Below are 25,624 nucleotides of genomic sequence, written 5' to 3'. Positions count from 1 at the left end.
TTTAGATCATTTTTGTCCCCCCTGAATTATCGTACCCATTAGCAGTCAATCTCATATTCTCCTCCTTCCTCCCAGTATAATGAACCACTAATCTGATTTATGCCTTGATGAATTTGTCTATTCAGCCATTTCATATCAATGAAATCGTACAATATGTGGTCTTTTGTGACTGGCTTCTTTCACGTGATATGTTTTCAATGTTTATTAACGTTGTAGCTGGAAATATACTCTTAACAGAGTAGACCCCATGAGTTCATACTGCTATTTGCAATAAAAAAAATTTAGAATTATAGAGTTTCTACTTTAGTTTCATTTTTGTGTCTTTTATTTATTAATCCATCCATCTGTAGATGTGTATATGTATATATAAATAAGATAGTTCAGAGCAATATTACTAGTACTTAAAATATTCCTACTGCAAATAATTTAATATTTCTTTATAGATCTATTTGCTTTGGGGTTGTCTCTCTAGGGACATATAACCCAATTATTGTGCTTTAAAGTAACTAGAACTAATTTCTCTGTGTGTGGTTAAGCCACAAATGTAACATATGAGTAGGTTCATTTGTTTCATTCTGCTTTTGATTTTTAGGTATAGCTTATGGGTTTTTTGGTTGTTGTTGTTTTAATTTAATTTATTTAATTAATTATTTTAGCTTTTGTTTTAACATTTGTTTTAATTTTGTTTTATAATCATGTAAGACATTTACATGGTTGGAAAGTCAAATATGCAAAACAAACACACAAAACAAAGAGAAGTTTTGTATTGTTTGCAAACAGGGAGCATGATGCCTCCAGCTTTGTTATTCCTTCTCAAGATTGCTTTGGCAATTTGGGGTCTTTTGTGGGTCCATACAAATTTTAGGATTGTTTGTTCTATTTCTATGAAAAATTCCATTGGAATTTTGATAGAAATTGCATTGAATCTATACATTGCTTTGGGTAGTATGAACATTTTAGCAATATCAATTCTTCCAATCCATGAACACGGAATTTCTTTCCATTTATTTGTGTCTTTTTCAATTTCTTTCATCAGTGTCCTATAGTTTTCATTGTATAGTCTTTCACCTGCTTGGTTGAGCTTATTCCTAGGTGTTTTATTCTTTTTGATGCAATTGTGAATGGAATTGTTTTCCTAACTTTTCTTTCTGATAGTTCATTATTAGTGCATAGAAATGCAGCAATTTCTGTATATTTATTTTGTATCCTGCAACATTACTGAATTCATTTATAAGTTCTAACAGTTATTTGGCAGTCTTTAGGGTTTTGTATGTATAATATCATGTCATCTGCAAATAATGAAAGTTTCACTTCTTCCTTTCCATTTGGATGCCTTTTATTGCTTTTTCTTGCCTAATTGCTCTGGCTAGGATTTCCAGTACTATGTTGAACAAAAATAGTGACAATGGGCATCCTGTCTTGTTCCTGGTCTTAGAGGAAAAGCTCTTAGCTTCACACCATTAACTATGGTGTTAGTTCTGAGCTTGTCATATATATCATTTATTATGTGAGATACGTTTCCTCTATACCCACTTTGTTGAGAGTTTTTTTTTTTTTTTTGCTGTATGCGGGCCTCTCACTGTTGTGGCCTCTGCTGTTGTGGAGCACAGGCTCCGGACGCACAGGCCCAGCGGCCATGGCTCACGGGCCCAGCTGCTCCGCGGCATGTGGGATCCTTCCGGACTGGGGCACGAACCCGTGTCCCCTGCATCAGCAGGCAGACTCCCGACCACTGCGCCACCTGGGAAGCCCTGTTGAGAGTTTTTATCAAAAATGAATGTTGAATCTTGTCAAATACTTTTCCTTCATCTATTGAGATGATCATGTGGATTTTTATCATTCATTTTGGTAATGTGGTGTATCACATTTGTTGATTTGTGGTTATTGAACCATCCTTGCATCCCTAGAATATATCCCACTTTATTGAGGTGTTTGATTCTTTTTTTAAAATTTTTTAAAATAAATTTATTTGTTTGTTTTATTTTTGGCTGCATTGGGTCTTCATTGTTGCACATGGGCTTTCTCTAGTTGTGGCGAGTGGAGGCTACTCTTCATTGTGGTGCACAGGCTTCTCATTGCAGTGGCTTCTCCTGTTGCGGAGTGTGGGCTCTAGGCATGCGGGCTTCAGTAGTTGTGGCTTGTGGGCTCTAGAGTGCAGGTTCAGTAGTTGTGGTGCATGGGCTTAGTTGCTCCGCAGCATGTGGGATCTTCCTAGACCAGGGATTGAACCTGTGTCCCCTTCACTGGCAGGCAGGTTCTTAACCACTGTGCCACCAGGGAAGCCCTGAGGTGTTTGATTCTTAATGTATGTTGAGTTCATGTTTGCTAATATTTTGTTGAGGATTTTTCATCTGTGTTCATCCAGAATATTGGCCTGTGATTGTCTTTTCTTTTAGTGTACTTGTCTGGTTTTGGTATCAGGGTAATGCTGGCCTTGTGAAATGAGTTTGGAAGCGTTTTCTCCTCTTCTATTTTTGGGAGATTTTTAGAAGGAGTCGTATTAATTTTTCTTTGAATGTTTGGTAGAATTCACCAGTACAGCCATCTGGTTCTGGATTTTTGTTTGCTGGGAGGTTTTAAATTACTGATTCAACCTCCTTACTAGTAATCGGTCTGTTCAGATTTTTTGTTTCTTCATAATTCAGTCTTGGATGGTTGTATGTTTCTAGGAATGTATCCATTTCTTCTAGGCTGTCCAATTTTTTGGCATATAATTGTTTGTAATAGTCTCTTATCTTTTGTATTGTATTTCTGTGGTATCAGTTGTAACATCTCTTTTGTTTCTGATTTTGTTTGAGTCCTCTCTCTTTTTACTTGGTGAGTCTAGCTAAAGGTTTGTCCATTTTGTTTATCTTGTCACAGCATCAGTTCTTGGTTTCATTGATCTTTTCTCTTGTCTTTTTAGTCTCTATTTCATTTTTTTCTGCCCTGATTCTTGTTACTTCCTTCCTTCTACTAAGTTTGGGCTTCTTTTATTCTTCTTTTCTAGTTCCTCAAGGTTTAAAGTTAGATTGTTTATTTGACATTTTTCTTGGTTTTTGAAATAGGCATTTGTTGCTATGAACTTCCTTCTTAGAGCAGTTTTTGTTGCATCCCTTAAGTTCTGGTGTATTGTACTTCCATTTTCATTTGTCTCAAGATATTTTTGATTTTGCTTTTGATTTCTTTGTTCCCATTGGTTATTCAGTAGCATGTTGTTTAGTTGCTACATATTTCTGAATTTTCCAGTTTTCTTCTGGTAATTGATTTCGTTTCATACCATGTGGTTGGGAAAGATGCTGGATATTATTTAAGTCTTCTTAAATTTGTCAAGACTTGTTTTGTGGCCTATCATATCCTAGAGAATGTTCCATGTGCACCTGAGAAGAAGGTGTATTCAGGTGCCTTTGGATGGAATTTCTGTATATATCTATTTAGTCTATCTGGTCTAATGTGTTGTTTAAGGCCAATGTTTCCTTATTGATTTTCTGTCAGAACGATTTATCCATTGTCTTATTGTATTGCTGCCTGTTTCTCCCTTTAGACCTGTTAATATTTGCTTCATATATTTAGGTGCTCTTATGTTGTGTGCATATATATTTACAAATGTTTATCCTCTTGTTGGATTGACCCCTTTATCATTATGTAATGCCCTTCTTTGTCTCTTATGGCAGTCTTTGTTTTAAAGTCTGTTTTGTCTGATATAAGTATAGCTATCCCAACTTTCTTTTGGTTTCCATTTGCATGGAATATCATCAGGCAAAAAATGGACCCTTCAGTCTGTGTGTGTTCTTACAACTGAAGTGAATCTCTCATAGGTAGCATATTGATGGGTCTTGTTTTTTTTATCCATTCATCCATTCTGTGTCTTTTTGAAAGCTTTTCTTTTTTTGTGTGTGTGGTACGCAGGCCTCTCACTGTTGTGGCCTCTCCCGTTGCAGAGCACAGGCTCCGGACGCGCAGGCTCAGCGGCCATGGCTCATGGGCCCAGCCGCTCCACGGCACGTGGGATCCTCCTGGACCAGGGCACGAACCCATTCTGTGTCTTTTGATCAGAGAATTTAATCCATTTACATTTAAAGTAATTATTGATAGGTATGTATTTATTGCCATTTTGTTAATTGGTTTTTGGCTGTTTTGTAGTTCCTCTGTTCCTTTCTTTGCTATTTCTTTGTGGTTTGATGGCTTTCTTTATTGGTATGCTTAGATTCATTTCTCACTATCTTTTGTTATCTACTGCAAATTTTTGGTTAATGGTTACAATGAGACTGACATAAACCCACTTATATTTATAATGGTCTAATTTAAGTTGATAATAATCAAAGTTTGAATGCATTCTAAAGCTTTATATTTCTATCCCTGCCCCCCCATCATTTTAACAAATATCAAACGCTTCACAAATTTGCATGTCATCCTTGTGCAGAGGCCATGCTATTCATCTCTATATCATTCCAATTTTAGTATATATGCTGCTGAAGTGAGCACTGGGAGGTTTCTGTTGACCTGTCTTCAAGTTCATTGATTTTTTCCTCAGTCATGTTGAGTCTACTGATGAGTCCATTGAAGGCATTCTTTTTTTTTTTTTAGAGTTCCATCAGCACTAAGCAATTTTAATTTTAAAAAAATGATCTCAGAGTAATTTCAAACTGACAGAAAATTTGCAAGTACATTACAAAAAAACTCCCTTATTGCCTTCACCCAGATTCACCAACTTTTAATATCTCTCTCTTTCTTTCTCACACACACACACACACACACACACACACACACAGACACACACACAAAATGAGTCTTTTTCTGAACCATTTGACTACAAGCTTCAGACCTGATCCTTCATCCCCTAAATACTCCAGTGTGTACCCTAAACAGAGACCTCCCAGTAAGTCAGGAAGTCAACAATTGATACTACATTGCCATTTAGAGAACCTGTTCAAATTTCAATTTTGCCAATTGTCCCCAAAATGTCTTTTTCTTCATACTTTAAAAAACATATATATTTATTTATTTTTATTTGGTTGTGCCGGGTCTTGTTGTGGCTCGTGGGCTTTTTAGTTGCAGCTGGCAGGTTCCATAGTTGTGGCTTGCCATCTCCTTAGTTGCAGCATGCGGGATCCTTAGTTGTGGCATGCGAACTCTTAGTTGCGGCATGTATGTGGGATCTAGTTCCCTGACCAGGGATTGAACCTGGGCCCCCTGCATTGGGAGCATGGGGTCTTAACCACTGCGCCACCAGGGAAGTCCCCCCAAAATGTCTTTTTCAGTTTTCAGGTACAGGATTCCTTCATACCTTGCATTTGGTTGTCATGTCTCTTTGGCCTCCTGCAACCTGGAACAGTTCCTCAGTCATTCTGTCTATCATGTCCTTGAGAGTTTAAAAGAATACAGGCCTTATATTCTGTAGGCTGGCACTCAACTTGATTCCATTGGATGTTTCTTCATGCCTAGACTCAGGCATGTATTCCTGACAAACTTTGATTTTCTCATTGTGTCATTCTGTCCCATCACTGGTGATGTTAACCTTGATCATCTAGTCATGTTGATGTGTTCACTGTAAAGTTCTATTTTTCCTTGTAACTGTTGGAAAATGTTCCAATATGGTGCTAAAATACTGTTCCTCATCGAAACTTTACCCATTCTTAGCCTCCATTGACAACTTCAGTCTGAACCACTCTCCAGTTGATAAGTGGTTTTATGTTTATATTATTCCTTTTACATTTTTTGGTTGGCATTATAGTGGAAAGGAAGAGCTTTCTTTTCTCCCTATTGATTTATATCATGTTGAGCTCATAGATTCTATTTTATTCAGTAGGTTATAATTTATTACTGTAAATATTTATTTTCATGCTCAAATTGCCCCTAATTTGGCCAATGGGAGCTTCTTTGAGCCAGTTTCACATCTTTTTAACATGGTCCTATCAGTTTTTGAGCACTTCCTTAATTTCTGGCACAAGATGTTCTAGGCTCATCTTGTAGTTTTCCTGTTCCAGCCCTAAAATCAGATATTTCTTCAGACAGTCTTGGTTCCTCTTCTTTTTTCCCATATAAATATTTTTTGGAAAATTTTGGACTTTTATTTATTTATTGTTGTTGAAGTATAGTTGATTTACCATATTATGTTAGTTTCAGGTGTACAGCAGAGTGATTTGTTTATATATATATTCTTTTTTGATACTTTACGTTATAGTTTATTACAAGATATTGAATATAGTCCCCTGTGCTATGCAGTAAATCCTTGTTGTTTATTTTATATGCATCTGTTAATCCCATACTCTCAATTTATTCCTCCCTTGCTTCCTCTCCCCTTTAGTAACCTTAAGTTTGTTTTCTATGTCTGTGAGTCTGTTTTCTGTTTTGTATATAGATTCATTTGTACTATTTTTTAGATTCCACATGTGATATATAATATTTGTCTTTGTCTGACTTCACTTAGTATGATAGTCTCTAGGTCCATCCATGTTTTTGCAAATGACATTATTTCATTCTTTTTTATGACTAAATAATATTCCATTGTGTATATATATATTATATATATGTACACCACATCTTCTTTATCCATTCATCTGCCAATGGACATTTAGGTTGCTTCCATGTCTTGGATATTGTAGATAGTGTGCCACTATGAACAATGGGGTGCCTGTACCTTTTTGAATTAGAGTTTTTGTCTTTTCTGGATATATGCCCATAAGTGGGATTGCTGGGTAATATGGCAACTCTACTTTTAGTTTTTTTTTTTTTTTAAACATGGTTGAGTTCTTTTTTTTAACATCTTTATTGGAGTATAATTGCTTTACAATGGTGTGTTAGTTTCTGCTTTATAACAAAGTGAATCAGCTATACATATACATATATCCCCATATCTCCTCCCTCTTGCATCTCCCTCCCACCCTCCCTATCCCACCCCTCTAGGTGGTCACAAAGCACTGAGCTGATCTCCCTGTGCTATGCGGCTGCTTCCCACTAGCTAGCTATTTTACATTTGGTAGTGTATGTATGTCCATGCCACTCTCTCACTTCATCCCAGCTTACCCTTCCCCCTCCCCACATCCTCAAGTCCATCCTCTACATTTGCATCTTTATTCCTGTCCTGCCCCTAGGTTCTTCAGAACCATTTTTTTTTTTTAGATTCCATATATATGTGTTAGCATACAGTATTTGTTTTTCTCTTTCTGACTTACTTCACTCTGTATGATAGACTCTAGGCCCATCCACCTCACTACAAAAAACTCAATTTCCTTTCTTTTTATGGCTGAATAATATTCCATTGTATATATGTGCCACATCTTCTTTATCCACTCATCTGTTGATGGGCACTTAAGTTGCTTCCATGTCCTGGCGATTGTAAATAGTGCTGCAGTGAACATTGTGGTACATGTCTGTTTTTGAATTATGGATTTCTCAGGGTATATGCCCAGTAGTGGGATTGCTGGGTCGTATGGTAGTTCTATTTGTAGTTTTTTAAGGAACCTCCATACTGTTCTCCATAGTGGCTGTATCAATTTACATTCCCACCAACAGTGCAAGAGGGTTCCCTTTTCTCCACACCCTCTCCAGCATTTATTGTTTGTAGATTTTTTGATGATGGCCATTCTGACCAGTGTGAGGTGATACCTCATTGTAGTTTTGATTTGCATTTCTCTAATAATTAGTGATGTTGAGCATCTTTTCATGTGCTTTTTGGCCATCTGTATGTCTTCTTTGGAGAAATGTCTATTTAGATCTTCTGCCCATTTTTTGATTAGGTTGTTTGTGTTTTTGACAAAGAGTTGCATGAGATGTTTGTATATTTTGGAGATTAACCCCTTGTCAGTTGCTTCATTTGCAAATATTTTCTCCCAGTCTGTGGGCTTTTTATTTTGTTGATAGTTTCCTTTGCTGTGCAAAAGCTTATAAGTTTGATTAGGTCCCACTTGTTTATTTTTGCTTTTATTTCTATTGCCTTGGGAGACTGACCTAAGAAAACATTGCTGTGATTTATGTCAGAGAATGTTTTGCCTATGTTCTCTTCTAGGAGTTTTATGGTGTCATGTCATATTTAAGTCTTTAAGCCATTTTGAGTTTATTTTTGTATGTGGTGTAAGGGAGTGTTCTAGCTTCATTGGTTACATGTGGCTGTCCACCTTTCCCAGCACCACTTGCTGAAGAGACCGTCTTGTCTTCATTGTATATTCTTGCCTCCTTTGTCAAAGATTAATTGACTGTAGGTGTGTGGGTTTATTTCTGGGCTCTTTATTCTGTTCCATTGATTTATATGTCTGTTTTTGTGCCAGTACCATGCTGTTTTGATTACTGTAGCTTTGTAATATTGTCTGAAGTCTGGGAGGGTTATGCCTCCTGCTTTGTTCTTTTTCCTCAGGATTGCTTTGGCAATTCTGGTTTTTTTGTGGTTCCATGTAAATTTTATGATTATTTGTTCTAGTTTTGTGAAAAATGTCATGGGTAATTTGATAGGGAACACATTAAATCTGTAGATTGCTTTGGGTACTATGGCCATTTAAACTATGTTAATTCTTCCAATCCAAGAACATGGGCTATCTTTCCATTTCCTTGAATCCTCTTCAGTTTCCTTTATCAATGTTTTATAGTTCTCAGCATATAAATCTTTTACCTCCTTGGTTAGGTTCATTACTAGGTGGTTTGTTTTTTGGATGTGATTTTAAATGGGATTTTTTTTTTTACCTTCCCTTTCTGATATTTCTTTGTTAGTGTAAAGAAATGCAACACATTTCTGTATATTACTCTTGTATCCTGCTACCTTGCTGAATTCATTTATGAGTTCTAATAGTTTTTTGTGTGGAGTCTTTAGGGTTTTCTATATAGAGTATCATGTCATCTACATACAATGACAATTTTACCTCTTCCTGAATGCCTTCATTGCTGTTAGTGTATTTTTTAAATTAATTTAAATTAATTTTTATTGGAGTATAGTTGCTTTACAATGTTGTGTTAGTTTCTGCTGTACAGCAGAGTGAATCAGCTATGTGTATACATATAATCCCTCTTTTTTTGGATTTCCTTCCCATTTAGGTCACCTCTGTTGATATATTTTTGATTGCTAGCATTCCTTTTGTTTATTTCTCCCCTTACATTATCTATTTTCCTAATTTGTTCATTAGAGCCCTGAACATATTAGTCATAGTTATTTTAAATGCACTGCACAAACTTTTACTGTGCCCTTTGAAATGTAAATTATTGTGCTAGGCCATGAAGAAGCCATATAAGTAGTCCCTGCCATAAGTGATTCACAGTCCTAGGGAGAGAGACAAATCAGCAAATGCTGTGGCAGAATGATAAATGCCAATGTTGGGCAAGCTCATGGGATGTAGGAGTAAGATAAATCCAATAGAGGGATATCCTGATCAAGGGATAAAGTAGTTTTTTTGTTTGTTTGTTTGTTTTTTGCCATGTTGCATGGCTTGCAGGATCTTAATTCCCGAACCAGGGATCGAACCTGGGCCCACAGCAGTGAGGGTGCCAAGTCCTAACCACTGGACTGCCAGGGAATTCCCTGGATAAAGTAGTTCTTAATTTGACTTAAGGATGAGAAGGCATTGGTCAAGTGAAAGATGCAGCTGATCAGCAATCAGGGAATGGTTTCTATGTAGGGGGAAATGACATGCAGTAGCTTTTAAGGGAGTGAGTGCACTGTGTTTCTTTTAAAAGGCACATAACCATAACTTGTGCCCCCCTCCCATGTGATTTAAACATATGTTGCCAAGTGGATGTTAGGACATGGAATCCAGGGACACATGGGAAGACTAGGGAAAGAGAAGACTAGGGAAATTTTGGGGTGGTGGTGGAAAGAAAATACTCATCCACGATGGAGCCATTTCCCCAGTATGTAAGTTAGCTCAAACTATCTAGAGAATTGCTTTGGGAAATGCAGCCAGGGGTGGGGCTTTCAATGATTCGAGAGTTTTTGGCAAAATTTGGATTCAAGCAGGCAGAGATGATGATAATGACGGTGATGATGGTACGGATGCCCAAGTTGTTAATGTTTTTTAACTGTATCCGAGCTCATTTCAGGAGGGAAGTATGCATAGTAGTTCAGAAACTGAACAAATGGATATACCTCAAGTAAGTTCTTCACAAAGGGACAAGAAAAATAACATTTGGTATGAATAGAACATCTAATATGAGAATTTGTTTTTAAAGTATTTCTCCAGTCAGTCCACTTTGAATTCCTCCAAATTTATTCTTTTTTCCCTGACGCCTTGCCAATTGCTACTGCTTTGCCAGTAACACTTCGCCGCAGCAACTCCAACATAGCGAATTTACTTAACATTAAGATACCATCTTAATCCTAACTTCATGTGGGAGGTATTTTGGGGCCCCATGCCAGAATAAGCTGAGGGACTTTTGCTGTGTACCTTCCAAATGGGGCAATTCTTAAAAGGTTATTGTAGTGGAGGGACTTTGGGTTTCTGCTCAGGGACATAGATGGAAAGAGCTCTGCCTCCACCCTTAAAACAAGGAAAAAACTGGACGAACTGCAGATTAACAACTTTTTTTGAACTCATCAAAGAACTGAGGTCACAGGGCAACCAACTAACCTGAAATCTGAGGAAAAACAGATGCCTTCTGGGAGAAACAGGACTTGAGCCTTCACTCACATGGGGTGGATACTGCCAGACACCATATAAGCCAGTAAGAAGATACAGTTAAATTTTTTAAACAAATTATCAAAGGTTGAATGTGGGCCAGCAAGAGTATAAAGCCACTGAGGGAGTTGCAAATTTGGGAGTTTTCAATCTCTGTTAGGCTTTTCCTCCAGAAATCCCACCAGACACTCACTGTGAAAATGGAGGAGAGCCCTGTGATATCTTTCCTTGTGGTGCTGCTTTGGGAAAGGGAACAACAGCACAGACCCATCTTTGCTGCAGAATAAAAACTTTAGTTTGTATAATAAAAAGCAACAAAAACTGTTACCTTAGGGCACAGGTGGAAACTTATAGCAGTTTAAGAAAGTGAACTGAAAAAAAAGCACTACCTCTGGGAGTGGGGAAGGAATATGTGCTAGACCTAGCACACAGCTGGAGGAGAGGCAGGAGCATTCATGAAAGCCACATACATAACCAAGACCCAGGGACATGGGGCCTGCCTAAGATTTAGGCTTAGTGAGAATATAAGAGACTGCTTTTCTCCACCAACCCCTACTGCCCAACCCCCCATGAGGGTAACAAGCATCAAATAAAAATAATACTGGAACATAGCTGGGAGACCTGCAAGAGAGATTCTCTGTGGGGAACAGCACAGATGGAATACTCATTGCCAAGGGAGAAACATATATTGAGAAAACATGCCTGGCAAACCAACCCATACCTTAAACACAGGTATCTTTAGAGGAATTTGAAGCCTGTGGTACAATGAAGGTAACCACAGCAATGAAAAACCTAAACCCCACCCATCTGCTGACTCAAACCCCCGTGTTAAAAACATAGCAGAGGGCTTCCCTGGTGGTGCAGTGGTTGAGAGTCTGCCTGCTGATGCAGGGGACACGGGTTCGTGCCCCCGTCCGGGAAGATCCCACATGCCGCGGAGCAGCTAGGCCCATGAGCCATGGCCGCTGAGCCTGTGCGTCCAGAGCCTGTGCTCCACAACAGGAGAGGCCACAACAGTGAGAGGCCTGCATACTGGAAAAAAAAAAAAAAAAAGCAAAAAACAAAAAAACCTAGCAGAAGGAAAGGCATGCTAATCTGTAAGCATAAGAAATACTTAACTTTATATTTGCTGTACTACCCAAGGTGTCCAGCTTTCCAAAAAATTATAAGGTATGTGAAAAGGCAAGAAATAACACTTCAAAGAGCCAAAGCAATCATCAGAACCAGACTCAGATATGACGTAGATATTGGAACAACCCAATAGGAATTTAGAATAATTATGACTAATATGTAATGAATCACATGGGTAGTTACAGCAGAGAGATGGAAACTGTAAGAAAAAGTTGAATAGAAATGCTAGAAATCAGAATCACAGCAGAGGTGAATAATGTTTATGATAGACTCATTAGTAGATTGGACACAGCTGAAGAAAGAATCTGTGAACTTCCATTTAGAGTAATAGAAATTACCTATACTGAAACACAGTGAGAAAAAGAGTGGGTGAAAAAAGCCAGAATAGAGCATCCAAGAGGTATAGGACAGTATAAAATGTCTCATATATGCTTAATTGGAATCCCAGTTAAGAGAGAGAATGAAGAAAAAATATTTGAAGAAATAATGGCTGAGACTTTTTCAAAGTTAATGACACCAAACCAGTAAACTCAGAGACCACCAAGCAGGATAAACACAAATAAAAATGAAAAACACTTTTGGACATATCATATTTTTAAAAAATATACTTATTTATTTATTTATTTGGCTGCTCTGGGTCTTAGTTGTGGTATGAGGGATCTTCATTGCCACATGCGGGATCTTCATCGCAGCATGCAGGATCTTTAGTTGCAGCATGCAGGATCTTTTAGTTGCAGCATGCAGGCTGTTAGTTGTGGCAGGTGGGATCTAGTTCCCTGACCAGGGATCGAACCTGGGCCCCCTACATTGGGAGCACAAAGTCTTAACCACTGGACCACCAGGAATGCCCCTGGGTATTATCATATTTAAACTTCTGAAAAAGAAAGATAAGGAAGAAAATCTTGAAGGCAACTTCAAGAAAATAGAAACTTTATGTACTGAGGGACAAGGATAAGAATCACATACAGCAGACTTCTCATCAGATATCATGCAAGCAAGAAGACAATGGAGACAAATTTTTAAAGTACTGAAAGAAAAAAGCTATCAATACAGGATTCTATACCATGTAAAAATATGCTTCAAAAATGAAAAATAAATACTTTTTCAGGGACTTCCCTGGTGGCGCAGTGGTTAAGGATCCACCTGCCAATGCAGGGGACATGGGTTCAATCCCTGGTCTGGGAAGATCCCACATGCCATGGAGCAACTAAGCCCATGCAGGGTAACTAAGCCCATGCACCAAAACTACTGAGCCTGCGCTCTAGAGCCTGCGAGCCACAACTACTGAAGCCCACTAGCCACAACTACTGAGCCCCATGAGCCACAACTACTGAAGCCAGTGCACCTAGAGGCTGTGCTCCTCAATAAGAGAAGCCACCACAATGAGAAGCCTGCACACCACAACGAGAGAAAGCCCACACGCAGCAATGAAGACCCAATGCAGCCAAAAATAAATAAATAAAATACTTTAGACAATCAAAAACTCATTGCAGGCTTCCCTGGTGATGCAGTGGTTAAGAATCCCCCTGTCAATGCAGGGGACACGGGTTTGAGCCTTGGTCCGGGAAGATCCCACATGCTGCGGAGCAACTAAACCTGTGCACCACAACTACTGAACCTGCACTCTAGAGCCCACAAGCCACAACTACTGAGCTCACGTGCCACAACTACTGAAGCCTGCATGCCTAGAACCTGTGCTCCACAACAAGGGAAGCCACTGCAATGAGAAGTCCGAGCACCGCAATGAAGAGTAGCCCCTGCTCGCTGCAAGTAGAGAAAGCCCGTGTGCAGCAATGAGACCCAACACAGCCATAAATAAATAAATAAATAAATTTTTATTTATTTAAAAAAACTGCCAGTAGACCTTCTCTACAGGAGATGCAGAAGGAATATGATATCAATCAAACTTGGATTTGCACAAAGAAATGAAGAGCATTGGAACTGGAATCAGTGAAATTCAAATAAAATTCATTTCCTTTCTTATATGTAATTGCTCTAAAAGATACGTGATCATCTAAAGTAAATATTGTATGTTTATGGCATAGGTAAAAGTGAAATATATGACGAATGTAGCACAAAGGATGGGAGGAATTTGGAATATGTTGTTGTGGTCTTTATACTACAGGTGAAGCAGTGTCATATTATTTGAAGGTAGATGCAGATTTTTTTTTGGGGGGGGTTGTTCCAAAGAGCAAATTTAATCAGAGAAGTGAGAAAATTCAGAAACAAAGGAAAGCAGTCAAGCAATTTGAAACAATAATAGCTTAGCCATTAAACAAAGTTAAAGATCTTTAGTTCCTCCATAAGGTCTGTAGTTAGTATTCTGAGCCATCCTTGAGTTGTTGGCAGATGGTGAAACCCCCATCAGGTGGAAAAAGTTAACTGCTGCTTGACCATGAGCGAGTTGACCCCAGGTGGGTTGGAATCAGATTGATGATATTGACTCCTGATTACCTCACCACCAACGAATCAGAAGAAGGTGCACAAGCTGATCACACAACTCCACCCCCTTACCCTGTCTTTATTTATTTATTTATTTATTTTTGTGGTACGCGGGCCTCTCACTGTGGTGGCCTCTCCCATTGCGGAGCACAGGCTCCGGACGCGCAGGCTCAGCAGCCATGGCTCATGGGCCTAGCCGCTCCGCGGCATGTGGGATCCTCCCGGACCGGGGCACGAACCTGTATCCCCTGCATCGGCAGGCGGACTCTCAACCACTGCGCCACCAGGGAGGCCCATATGTACATTTTCAATATTCTTTTCCACTATGGTTTATCATAGGCTATTGAATATAGTTCCCTGTATTATATATATAGTAGGACGTTGTTGTTTATCCTTTCTGTATATAATAGATTACATCTGCTAACCCCAACCTCCCACTCCATCTCTCCCCCTGCCCCTCCTGCTTGGCTACCACAAGTCTGTTATCTATGTCTGTGAGACTGTTTCTGTTTCATAGATAGGTTCACTTGTATCATATTTTAGATTCCACATATAAGTGATATCATATGGTATTTGTCTTTCTTTTTCTGACTTCACTTAGTATGATAATCTCTAGTTGCATCCATGTTGCTGCTGAAGTAAAATTTTAAATGCCATTTTATTAGCACCCCCAAAATACAATACTTAATAAATCTCACAAAGTATGTACAGGCACTGTATGCTGAAAATGAAAAAAAAACATGATGAAAGAAAATAAATTAAAAATAAATGGAAATGCAGCTACATGGGTGGACTTAGAGATTAGCATGTGAAGTGAACTAAGTCAGAAACAGAAAGACAAATACCATAATGAAGGGGTGTTCTGCGGGTTGTCCTCCACTTCATGTTAGTGTTAATAGGTCTGCTAGTAGTACTCAAAATAGGCACTGGCTGAGAGGTGGAGATGTTATGCTTCGTTGTTTGGATGTGTGAAGAATTGGGATAAATGCTAGAATTAAGATTGAAAAGGTTAGGGCTAATACTCCTTCTAGTTTATTAGGAATTTATTGTAGAATTACATGTGCAAATAGAAAATATCACCCTGGCTTGATATGAGGTGGTGTGTTGAGAGGGTTTGCTGGAGTGTAGTTGTCTGGGTCTCCTAGTAGGTTGGGTGAAAATAGCACTAATATTATTAGTATTAAAATTAGTAACAAGGCACCTAGGATGTCTTTGATTGTACAGTAGGGGTGAAATGTAATTTTGTCTGTATCGGATGAGATTCCTGTAGGATTATTGGAGCCTGTCTTGTAGAGGAATAGTAAGTAGACAGCTGCTAGTGCTGCAATTATAAATGGGAGAATAAAATGGAAGGCGAAGAATTGTGTAAGAGTTGCTTTATCTACTGAAAAGCCACCTCAGATTCATTTGACGAGGCTTGTGCGGATACATGGGATTGCTGAGAGGAGAACAGTATTAACTGTTGCTCCTCAGAATATTTGTCCTCAGGGTAAGCCATAGCCCATGAATGCTGTAGCTATGACTGTAAATAATAAGATGATTCCAGTGTTCCATGTTTCTGAAAAGGTATAGGATCTGGGACTCCCCTGGTGGTCCAGTGGTAAAGAATCCACCTTCCAATGCAGGGTACATGGGTTCGATCCCTGGTCGAGGAATTAAGATCCCACATGCCATGGGGTAACTAAGCTCATTTGCCACAACTACTGAGCTCACGTGCCTCAATGAGAGAGTCCACGTGCCACAAACTACAGAGCCCACGTGCTCACCCAAGGGCCACAACTACAGAGCCCGTGCGCCCTGGAGCCCACACGCCCCAACTAGAGAGAGAAAACCCACACACCATAACTAGAGAGAAGCCTAAGCACTACAACGAAGAGCCCACGCGCCGAAACAAAAGATCCTGCATGCCTCAATGAAGATCCCATGTGCCGCAACTAAGACCCGATGCAGCCAAAAAAATTTAAAAGGAAGAAAATAAATAAAATAAGTAAATATTTTAAAAAGGTGTAGGATCCATAGTATAATCCTTGTCCTACGTGAATAAATAGGCAAATAAAAAAGATGGAAGCTCCATTTGCATGTAGATATTGGATAATTCATCCATAGTTTACGTCTCGTATATGTGTTACTGATTAAAAAGTGGTTATTGTATCTGATGTATAATGTATTGCTAGAATAAGCCTGTCAAGATTTGTAGAACTAGGGAGTTCCCTGGTGGTCCAGTGGTTAGGACTCTGTGCGCTCACTGCTGAGGGCCCAGGTCCAATCCCTGGTTAGGGAACTAAGATCCCTGCAAGCCAGGGCGGGGATCTTTTTGTGGCAGGGCCAAAAAAACCCCAGAAAAAAAACAAAAATAAATGCCCAGTAGGGAACCAAAATTTCATCATGATGAAATGTTTGATGGAGCTGGGAGATCAATAAATGCATTGTTAATTTTTGTTGATGGATGATTTTCAGATGTTGGTTATTAAGTATTCTTATGGTTGAAATACAGTGATTTTTCATGTCATTGGCTATGGTTAGATTCCATGTAAGAATAATGATAACATACATTGTATTTATTTTAAGTACTATTTTTGTAATTAGTCTTGTGGGTTTTTCTTCAAAACCTTCACCTAGGGCTTCCCTGGTGGCTCAGTGGTTAAGAATCCGCCTGCCAATTCAGGGGACATGGGTTCAATCCCTGGTCTGGGAAGATCCCACATGCCGTGGATCAACTAAGCCTGTGCACCACAACTACTGAGCCTGCACTCTAGAGCCTGTGAGCCACAACTACTGAAGCCTGCATGCCTAGAGCCCATGCTCCGCAACAAGAGAAGCCACCGCAATGGGAAGCCTGCACACTGCAACGAAGAGTAGCCCCCGCTCGCCACAACTAGAGAAAGCCCGTGCACAGCAACAAAGACCCAAAACAGCCAAAAATAAATAAAATAAATAATTTTTTTAAAAAACCTATTTATGGTGAACTTGGGTTGATTGTAGGTGGTGGTTTTGGTTGTGGGATTGTGTTGAATTTTGGTGGTTCGTTTTGGGGTCTAATAGCATTTTTGATTTATTTAGGGGGAATGTTGATAGTATTTGGTTATATGACAGCTATGGCTACTGAGCAGTATCCTGAAGTTTGAGTTTCTAGTAAGACCGTTCTAGGTATATTTCTTTCAGGGTTGATAGAATTTTCAATAGTATTCTATGTTTTAAAGCAGCGGTCCCCAACCTTTTTGGCACCAGGTACCAGTTTCAAAGAAGACATTTTTTCTTCTATGAAAAAATGGTCGGGGGGTACGGGGGTGGGGGATGGTTCAGGTTGTAATGCGAGCGATGGGGAGGAGCAGATGAAGTTTCCCTCGCTTGCTTACTACTCACCTCCTGCCGTGCTGCCCTGTCCCTAACAGGCCGTGGACCAGTACCAGTCCGTGGCCCGGGGGTTGCGGACCCCTGTTTTAAAGGATGAAGAAGTGGAGATTGTATTTAAGTTTAATGGACTAGGGGATTGGGTAATTTATGATACGGGTGATTCTGGGTTTTTTTTAGTGAAGAGGCTATAGGAATTGCGACATTGTATAGCTCTGGTACTTGATTAGTAATTGTTACCCGTTGATGATTGCTTATTGGTGTTGTGGTTATTATAGAGGTTACTCGTGGTAATTGAACGGAATTATGCTTAGGGTAAGGGTAATGAGGAATGAAAGAAAATATAGTTTGATTAGGCCTTTTTGGTCTGATACTAGCATAGAAATTTTTATTTGAATAAGGGAAGTAGTTTTGGGTAGCTACTTTCTAGTCAGATTAAATCTAGGAAGGCTGATGTGATTTTTGGCTTGCTGATAAATTTAAGTATGGTGGGAAGTTGTGTATAATAATGGAGAAATACCCTAGGGGGTTGGAAAATTTGAAGGGTACTTAAATTTTAAGTTTTGTGTGGTGAGGTTGATTTCAGTGCCAGATGGTTACAGCAAGGGCAGTTAGTTTCAAATAATAAGGTATAGTTATTTATGGAATTGTTGTTGGGGGAATATTGTTGGAGATAAGAAATCCAGCAAAAATACTTCCAGTTAGTAAACATTTAATAGAATTGATTAGGAGTGGGTTGTTTTCATTAATTAGAATTAAAGTGGAAAAGTTTGTCCTAATAGTGCAAGAGAATAATGTGAGTGATATAGACAATTGTAAGGGATGTGGCGACGAGAGTTATTAGTAGGGCTCAGGTATTGGTATATGACATGTTAGCGATTTTGATGATTAGGTCTTTAGAGTAGAATCCTGTGAGGAAGTGTATTCCTGTCAGTGTGAGACTTCAATAATGAGGGCTGTTGTGGTAAAAGGTATTGCTTTAAATAAACCTGTCTACTGAATGTCTTGCTCATCATTTAGGCTATGAATAATGGATCTAGAGCATGTAAATAGTATGGCCTTGAAAAAGGCATGTGTGCAAATATGGAGAAATGCTAAGTAAGGCTGGTTAATACTGATTGTTACTATTATAAGGCCTAATTGGCATGAAGTAGAGATGGCAACAATTTTTAAATGTCATTCTGGGTAAGAGTGCATACTGCTGTAAATAATGTGGTAATTGCTCCAATACAGAATATTATTGTTTGGGTAAATTTATTATTCTCTGTTAAAGGGTAAAAGCGGATAAGTAGAAAAGTGCCTGGTGGCGCAGTGGTTGAGAATCTGCCTGCTAATGCAGGGGACACGGGTTCGAGCCCTGGTCTGGGAAGATCCCACATGCCGCGGAGCAACTAGGCCCATGAGCCATAACTACTGAGCCTGCGTGTCTGGAGCCTGTGCTCTGCAACGAGAGGCCGCGATAGTGAGAGGCCCGTGCACCTCGATGAAGAGTGGCCACCGCCTGCCACAACTAGAGAAAGCCCTCGCACAGAAAAGAAGACCCAACACAGCCAAAAAAAAAAAAAAGAAAACAACTATAAAAAAAATACCTGCTACAACTATTCTTGAGTGGAGTAGGGCTGAGATGGGGGTAGGGCCTTCTATTGCTGGGGGAAGTTATTTGTGATGCCAAATTGGGGGGATTTTTCAGTTGTGGCCAATAACAAGTCCTGTTAGAGGCAGGTTTGGGTGATTTAGGTTAAGTATAAATATTTATTGTAGGTCTCATGCATTTAAGTTAAATGGGAATCATGCTACTGATAATAATAAATCCAATATCTCCAATGCGATTATATAAAACTGGTTGGAGAGCGGCTGTATTTGCCTCTGCTCATCCATGTTGTCACCCGATAAGTAGAAAAGATATAATTCCAACTCCTTCTGATCCAATGAAACGCTGGAAAAGATTGTTAGCAGTGATAAGAATTAGTATTGTGATAAGAAAAAGGAGTATTTAAAGAATCGATTGATGTTAGGATCTGAGTGCATATATCAGATTGAAAATTCTATAATAGATCACGTGACAGATAATGCTACTGGCACAGATATTATTGAGAAGGAGTCTGTTTGAAGCTAAGTGATAATTTAAGGGTTTGGATAGTAATTCAATGTCAGCTTGAGATAATTCTTTCTTGTCCTGTGTGAATGAATATTATTGTTGGAATTAAGCTGGTGATAAAAGCATATGAAATAGTGGTTTTTACATAGGATCGATATATGTTACTTTTGTAGATGTTGGTATTTGTTATTATGATTGGTATTGTTAGTATAACTAGTGTAACTAGTGTGAAAGAGGTAAATAAGTTTATTACTTCTGTTTTGAGTTGCACCAACTTTTTGGTTCCTAAGACCAATGGATCAATACTATCCTTTAAAAGCTTGAAAAAGCCATACTATTAGATATGGAGGCATGAATTAGCAGTTCTTGCATACTTTTTTGGTAAACAAGAAGGTTTAGTCTTCCGTTACTAGATTCACAATCTAGTGTTTTTTAAAACTATATTTACAGTACAAGGGCCATAAAATGGTTTTGGGACTTAACGATAGGAGTAAGAGAGGTAAAATGTGAAGAGTTATGAGAGCATTTTCTCGTATGGATGATGGCTTAATATTATTGATAGAGTTTGTATATTTGCCTTTTGCTATGATTAACATATATAGAGAGTATAAGGCAGTAATTACTATAGTAATTCCTATTAGGATAATGGTGACATTTGATCATGAGAAGGATGATACTACTACAAATAGTTCTCCAATTAGCTTAATAGTTGGAGGTAGAGCTAGGTTTGTTAGGCTTGCTAGTAGTCATCACCGTTGCTATTAATGGGAGGAATGTTTGTAGACCTCTGGCTAGAATTATCATTCGGCTGTAAATTTGTTAGTAATTTGAATTTGTGAGGCAGAATGATATGAATGATGTGAGGCCATGGGCAATTATTAGAGCAGTGGCTCCTATATAACTTCAAGGTGTTTGGATAAGAATGGCTACGAAAACAAGTGCTATGTGACGGACAGAATAATATGTGATAAGTGACTTCAAGTCTGTTTGGTGTAAACAAATTGAACTCGTTATGATTATTCCTCATAAGGAGAATATGAGAAAAGGGTGTGCTATGAAATCTGTTAATGGGTTTAGTATTATTGTAATTCATAGTATACCATAGCCTCCGAGTTTTAGTAGTATGGCTGCAAGGACTATGGATCCTGCAATGGGGGCTTCTACATATGCTTAAGGTAATCAAAGGTGAAGGCTGTAAGGGGTATTTTACTATAAAGCCTATTATACAGGCTAGTCATATGAAAATGTTGGATAAGGAGATGGATATTGCTTGTGTTCAATATTGAAGTATTAGAAAATTTAGTGAGCCTGTGATATTTTGAATATGTACTAGTGCTACTAAGAGTGGAAGCGATCCTACTAGTGTATAAAATAAGAAATAAACTCCTGCATTAAGTCGTTCAGTTTGATTACCCCACCGGGTAATGGTAAGTGTCGGGACTAGTGTTGCTTCAAATAAAATATAAAATAAGATTAATTCTATGGCAGTGAGTGTTATAATTAGGAATATTTGTAATATAATTAGCATGGTAATATATAACTTTTTGAGTTAATGATTGTTTGAATAGGTGAACTTGGCTGGCTATTAGTATTAATGGGAAGAATCATGTTAAAATTAATAATGGTGCTGATAAGGAGTTGGAAAAAAATTAGTGAAAAGTTGAGGCTATTGTCATTAAATTGATTAAGAAGAAAAGACTCATGAGACTAATTAATAAGCTGTGGACTGGTATTAATTCAGATTATGCTGTTCTTTGATAGTCATGTTAGTGGTGTTAGTATAATTGTAGGAATAATAATTTTTAACATTGGAGGAGATTAAGATTTTGTACATAATCAGTGCCGTATATGTTTGATACTCTTACCAGTAAGGACAGTCCAAGTGCGGCTTTGAAAGCTGTGAATACTAGCAGAACAATTGGCATTATGCTGGCTAGGGTAGAATGTGTATTTAGAATGATCAGGGTTGCTATAATGAATAGTGATAGTATTATGCCTTATAGGCATAATAGTGAAGATATTAGGTGAGATCGATATATTAATAATCCTACAAGAGATACTGTGAATGCTATAATAATATTTATATAAACTAAAGGCACTTGATTAATGAACTTAATCATAATCTAACAAGTAAAAATAATTTAGTTTAAACTGACTACCATATTCAGTTCATTCTAGTCCTTTTTGGTTAGGCTAGGCTGTTGCTTGTAATAAAATTAGGAATAAAGCTATAATGAGTGTTGTTTTCAGATTATTTGTCTGAGATGCTCAGGGTAAGGGTAAGGAGAGCAATTTCTAAGTTGAAAAGAAGGAATGTAATGGCTACTAAGAAAAATTTTATGGAATATGGTACATGTGTTGGTCCTATAGGGTCAAACCCACATTCATAAGAACTTGTTTTTTTCTGTGTAAATATTTAATTGGGGAAGTCAGAATGCAATTAATACAATTAGTTAGGCTAGTGCTATGTTTGTAATTAATGTCAGTATTAGATTTATTATTCTTTTTGGGATTATACTGAAACTAATTGATTGGAAGTCAACTGTACTGTTTAATACTAAAAGAATAAGATCCTCATCAATAAATGAATATGTAAAGGAATAGTCATACTACATCTACAAAATATCAATATCAGGCAGCAGCTTCGAAGCCAAAATGATGGTTAGATGAGAAGTGATATTTTAATTGATGTAAGAAGAAAATGATAAGGAAAGTAGAGCCATAATTACATGTAGTCTGTGGAATACTGTAGCTATGAAGAAAGTTGATCCATTTGAAATTGTAAAGGATGTTTCATAGTATTCTAAGGCCTGTAGACTTGTAAAATGAAAGCCTAGGGCAATTGTAATGAGAGCGTAGAGTATGTGTTTGCAGTTTCCTTCTATGAGGCTGTGGTGGGCTCAGGTAATGGATACCCTTAATACAGAGGTATTAAGAAGTGTTACTTCTAATGGATTTAGGGAATGGATGCCTGTTGGTGGTAAGCATCCACCTAGTTCAGGTGTAGGGGTAAGGCTTGAGTGACAGAAGGCTCAAAAAAAGCCAGTAAAAAAGACGACTTCTGAAATAATAAGATTATTCCATATCGAAGTCCTTTTTGAACAACTGATGTATAATGGCCTTGGGAAATGATTTCCCGGATGATGTCTCATCATCATTAATACGTTGTTAAGGCCTAGTGATAATAATGTTGAATTGAAGTGAAATCATGTAATTAGGCCTGATATTATTAGAAGGGCTGAGAGAGCTCCTATAAGGGGTCAGGGACTGGGATTTACTATGTGATATGCATAGGTTTGGTGGGTCGTTGTGTATTGTCATGTAGATAAAGACTTACTAGTAAGGTAAATGCATAAGTTTGAATTATGGCAATGGTGATTTCGAGGATAGTAAGTAATACAAGGATAATAAATGTAATGAGGGCTGTGGTGGTGCTAATATTCAGCAATGCTAGAGTCACTCCTCCAATTAAATGAATAATAGATGTGCTGCTGTGATGTTAGCTGTTGATTGTACCGCTAAAGCTATTGGTTGAGAATGAATAAGTTAATAGTTTCGATGATTACTAGTATAGGAATAAGAGGAACTGGTGCTCCTTGTGGTAGAAAATGAGCTAAGGATGCTTTTGTTTTATGACAAAAGCCTGTAATTACAGTTCCTGCCCTTAGGGGAATTGCTATTCCTAGATTTATTGAGTTGTGTAGTAGGTGTAAATGAATGTGGTAATAGTCCTAATAGATTTGTTTTTTTTGTTTGTTTGTTTGTTTGTTTTCTTTTGCGGTACGGGCCTCTCACAGTTGTGGCCTCTCCAGTTGCGGAGCACAGGCTCCGGACGCGCAGGCTCAGCGGCCATGTCTCACGGGCCCAGCCGCTCTGCGGCATGTGGGACCTTCCCTGACCGGGGCACGAACCCTTGTCTCCTGCATCGGCAGGCGGACTCTCAACCACTGCGCCACCAGGGAAGCCCCCTAATAGATTTGTTGATCCAATAAATAAGATGAGTGATATTAGTATTAGTGCTCAGGTTTGTCCTTTGTGGTTGTGAATAACTATTATTTGTTTCAGTGTTAGCTGAACTAGTCATTGTTGAATAGAAATTATACGATTATTGATTAGGTGTTGGGAGTAAAATGCTCGGGAATATGATAATTAAGATAATGATAGGAAGTCCTATTATTGTTGGGATAATGAAAGAGGCAAATAGATTTCGTTCATTTTGTTTCTCAAGGGGTAGGTTGTTTTTGTATTTTGGTAGACCCCAACTCTGGGTTTGAATAATATATTTTGAAATTTTTAGTTGGAATATAATAAATAGGAGTAGAATTATTGATAGAATAATAATAAATCATGTTGCTATATCCAGTTGTAGCATATCATTAAGGGGAGTTTTAACTCCCAGTCTTTTTTTTTTTTTCTTAAGGTATTTTTATTTATTTATTTATTGGCTGCATTGGGTCTTTGTTGTTGCTCGAGGCTTTCTCTGGTTGAGGCAAGTGGGGGCTACTTTTTGTTGTGGTGCACAGCCTTCTCATTGTGGTGGCTTCTCTTGTTGAGGAGCACGGGCTCTAGGTGTGCGGGCTTCCGTACTTGTGGCGCAGGGGCTTAGTTGCTCCACAGCATGTGGGATCTTCCCAGACCAGGGATCGAACCCATGTCCCCTTCATTGGCAGGCGGATAATTAACCACTGTGCCACCAGGGAAGTCCCCCTAACTCCCAGTCTTTAACTTAAAAGGTTAATGCTGTTTAGCTTCTTAATGAATTTATAATACTGATGCGGATCATTTTTCAAAGTATTTTAGTGGTACTAAAATGGGTATAAAACTATGATTTGATCCACAAATTTCTGAGCATTGTCCATAATATAGATCTCATTGTGTTGATATGAGAGTTGTTTGATTTCGGTGTCCTGGAATTGCATATATATCATATCATAAATCAGGGATCCCCAACCCCCGGGCTACGGACCGGTACTGGTCTGTGGCCTGTTAGGAACCAGGCCGCACAGCAGGAGGTGAGCGGTGGGAAAGCAAGCAAAGCTTCATCTACCACTCCCCACTGCTCGCATTACCGCCTGAACCATCCCCCCCGCCACCATCCGTGGAAAAATTTTCTTCCACAGAACCGGTCCTTGGTGCCAGAAAGGTTGGGAACCGCTGCCACACATAATACATTATATGTATAACCGTGCATTAATTAATTACCCCATGCTTATAAGAGTGTATGTTAACCCAGAGGTCCCCAACCTTTTTGGCACCAGGGACCAGTTTCCTGGAAGACAGGTTTTCCACTGTGGCGGGGGGGGTGGCATGATTCAGGCCGTAATGCCAGCGAGCGATGGTTCAGGCGATGCTGCTAGCGATGGGGAGTGCCTTGCTCTGGCGCTACTCACCTCCTGCTGTGTGGCCCGGTTCCTAACAGGCCGCAGACCGCCGGGGATGTGGGGACCCCTGCATTAACCTGTTGATAGTACATACTATATTATACTTATAATCATGCATTATTTACCCCATGCTTATAAGCATGTACATTATATTATGAATATTACATAATACATAATATTATTAATCGTACATAGTACATTGTTTTATGATTCAGTTTGTATTTGGGCAAAATAATATGTTAATTGTTTTTTAAAAAATCAAATAGTGCTACTAGACTTGTAATAAGAATAAGAAAAACTATACCCTGATCCTTTTTTCTCCCCATCTCTAATTCCTGTCCCCAGAAAGAATCACTTTCAACCCTTAACTGTGCCTTCTTTCGTTTACTCCGTTTTTCCAAATCATATGTTTATCCTGCTATTATTTGACACTTTTCAGATTTAGATTTTTTTATACTATGGAAAATAAGAATTAAACGTTCCTACCACCACCAGTACCTCTGATACACATCACTCACACACACAAACTTCTCCTGACTCTTTTCTCAAAATATAAAATCGTCACCATTTTAGTTAAATTCCCATTTAGTTTGTAGTTAAAATATTTCTTTTAAAAGCCTCAATACATTAAAATACCTTAGGTG

General features: G+C 38.5%; 1 protein-coding gene and 1 non-coding gene across 3 annotated transcripts in view; one reads left to right on the top strand and one right to left on the bottom strand.

Annotated features, from left to right (window-relative positions):
* The window catches only part of ZNF569 (zinc finger protein 569), a 64,546-nt gene that overhangs the window by 3,554 nt on the left and 35,368 nt on the right, over positions 1–25,624 (top strand). The window lies entirely within an intron of this gene.
* LOC117198260 (U6 spliceosomal RNA) lies at positions 4,358–4,464 on the bottom strand. The gene has a single exon (XR_004479349.1). It is a non-coding gene; the product is annotated as a U6 spliceosomal RNA (small nuclear RNA).

This window comes from Orcinus orca, chromosome 20 (genome assembly GCF_937001465.1).
Source record: "Orcinus orca chromosome 20, mOrcOrc1.1, whole genome shotgun sequence".
NCBI classification, from domain to species: domain Eukaryota; kingdom Metazoa; phylum Chordata; class Mammalia; order Artiodactyla; family Delphinidae; genus Orcinus; species Orcinus orca.
The sequence above is the reverse complement of the archived record's forward strand: the minus strand, read 5'-3'. Positions and strand labels throughout refer to the sequence as shown.